This window comes from Stylophora pistillata, chromosome 14, assembly GCF_964205215.1.
Source record: "Stylophora pistillata chromosome 14, jaStyPist1.2, whole genome shotgun sequence".
NCBI lineage: Eukaryota > Metazoa > Cnidaria > Anthozoa > Scleractinia > Pocilloporidae > Stylophora > Stylophora pistillata.
Genome location: NC_142532.1, coordinates 15752379 through 15754878, shown reverse-complemented (window position 1 = coordinate 15754878; position 2500 = coordinate 15752379). Strand labels below are relative to the sequence as shown.

Here is a 2500-nt window from a genome sequence, read left to right as displayed (position 1 = left end):
AATACTTGTACTCTTAAGACCTATATTGGTTAGTTTGAAAATTATTGTAGCGTTTTACCTGATACGAAGTGATCACTACAAACACGAGCGTTCGAATACTTGTCTGGAGTCAGGTCTTCACGTTTGATCTCCTTTACCCACTCGCTTTGGCGTTGTTTTTGAAGCAATTTTAAATTATCTCCGACATTACTTTTGACAGTAGGTATTGTGAAGAAACGTTTGTCTTTGTTACGATTTGAACGGTTAGAACAGCCAAATACGGCACAAAAGTTGACCATGATTGACGTCTCTGCGTATATTTCTTTGGATCTATCACGCTAGGTTGTCCTCCAGATGAAAATTGTCACGTGATCCTAAATCGCTAGTGACGTCATGTGCAAGGGGTCTATTATAGTAGAAATTGGGTTATAGTTTTTGTCGAATCATCTATAATCATTTGCTTGACAGGAGATGTTAGCAGCAGTTTTTTTAATTCATCCCGATCAATGGTGTCAATAGTCCTTTTTACAGTTCCCGGCGCCATATTGAATGTGTAACCGCGCAAACATGATAGCGAGGTTAGTGTTGAGTCGCGTTGCGAGTTCTAGTGAGAGTTTAGTGAAATGTGGTGGTGCTCTGTCCTTTTCATCGAGATATTTCGACAATGAACGATACTTTCCCTACGCAGGATATTCCTCCTTCTTCCTTGAAAGGAAGAGGAAGACACTGTGCCGCTTTTTGGTTGTACTAATAGCTATTATGACACAGCAGGCAATCCAACAGGTCTGCATTTCTTCTAGTTTCCGAATGACTTCCAGCAGTGAATCAGATGGTGCAATCTCCTGAATCGCCAGCATGGAAAGGACGGATTCTTCATCACAAAATCAATTTTTTTGTGCTCAGAACATTTCAAAAAAGAAGACATGCGAAAAAACGTGGGCAGGTCGCTGGAAATTGGTGAAAGGTTTATAATGTTTGTACGGTTGTTTTGTTGCTTGGACACCGAAAGAAAATGCCTGCTTTGATTTTCGGTATTGAAGTGTTTATGTTGGGATTTTTGTTTTGGGGGGGGGGGGATTTTTTTCTCCTTATTAAAAAGGTGATATTTATATTTCTTTGTGTACTGTGGTCTTATACGATATCTGTGAACTGAATGTAAAATTATAAAATTGTAATGTACAATTAAAATGTAAAATTATAAATTTATAAAATGATGAGTTTAATTATTATATATATGGGCAGAACCATCTCGATTTAACTGGTCAGTACCGAAAAAACAATGGAAAATGCCTGCTAAAAGGGTCCCGGTAGCAACTGTGACAACTGAAGGAGAGTCATTTGAAGTTGAACAGGAATTATTTCACCAAGAAGTTAAAGCACCTGTGTCAACTGTCAATGCTGCTTCACCTTCACCAGCTCAAATTTAATGCTCAAATCGATTTAGGTGTAATCTTTCCTTACATTAAGAAATATTAATATTAATGTTGTTAGTACTCAGGGAAAAAAAGATGATGTTGGGCTTGTAAAATCAAGATAAGGTACCATTGTACATTGTGTAAATAAGGGAAGTGATTGGCATGACAATAAAACGCAAGTTAAACTATGTCTTTATGGGAAGGAGCTTCAAAATTCTATTCTTCAAACATAACATTTCGAAGAGCCTATTGACAATAATTAACATTATTATTCACAGGAGAAAAAATAAACAGTTCTGTACAGTCTAAAATAATCCTAGTTGTTGCATATTGAGCAAACTCTTGCAGCATATTTTTGTGAACAAGTTCTTGTGCTGGAAATGGGAAAGGTTCTTTCAGTTCCACATAGTTAAGATTAATCCATGTAATGCAGATTCTGGACACCAGGCTCTTGCTGATCCTAAATCTATCAGCAAGATCTTGTACAAATAACCCAGCCTTTAGTCTCATAAGTAGGAGCAAAAATTCATCCAAGAATGACAGTTTCTTGAAGGCCCCGGCTTACTTCTGTTATCATCTGTTTGGTGTGGCTGACTCTCTTTCGACAATTTCTCTCCTTTCCAGTACTGCATCTTTGCCAGCACTGGGTCAATAAAATTATAGAAGCTTATGAGTGCTCCATAGTTTGGGAATCCAGTATAAAATAGAACCGCAGACTCATCATCTTTAATTTTGTCAATTGAAAATTGGCACGCCAATAAATATCCCCCTCATTTTCAACTTCACTTAGTTTTTCTTTCAAGTCAGCTAATTGTACTTGCAGTAGCTCTATTTCCCGTTGCAGCTTAAGAACATCTGATTGTTGCAGGGCTGGTGAAGATGAAGCAGCATTGACAGTTGACACAGCTGCTTCAACTTCTTGGTGAAATAATTCCTGTTCAACTTCAAATGACTCTTCTTGAGTTGTCACAGTTGCTACTGGGACCCTTTAAGTAGGCATTTTCCGTGTTTTTTTCGGTACTGACTAGTTTAATCGAGATGGTTCTGCCCATATATATAATAATGAACTCATGATTTTATTAAATTTTTAATTTTACATTATAATT

The 2500-nt window shown here is 37.1% G+C and overlaps 1 pseudogene across 1 annotated transcript in view; it reads right to left on the bottom strand.

The window, feature by feature from the left end:
- LOC148716783 (uncharacterized) overlaps positions 1-715 on the bottom strand; it is a 3028-nt pseudogene extending 2313 nt beyond the window's left edge. The window contains exon 1 of the transcript XR_015995553.1: positions 59-715. The product of XR_015995553.1 is annotated as an uncharacterized LOC148716783 (transcript). The remainder of the gene's footprint in view (positions 1-58) is intronic.
- Positions 716-2500: the final 1785 nt, after the last annotated feature.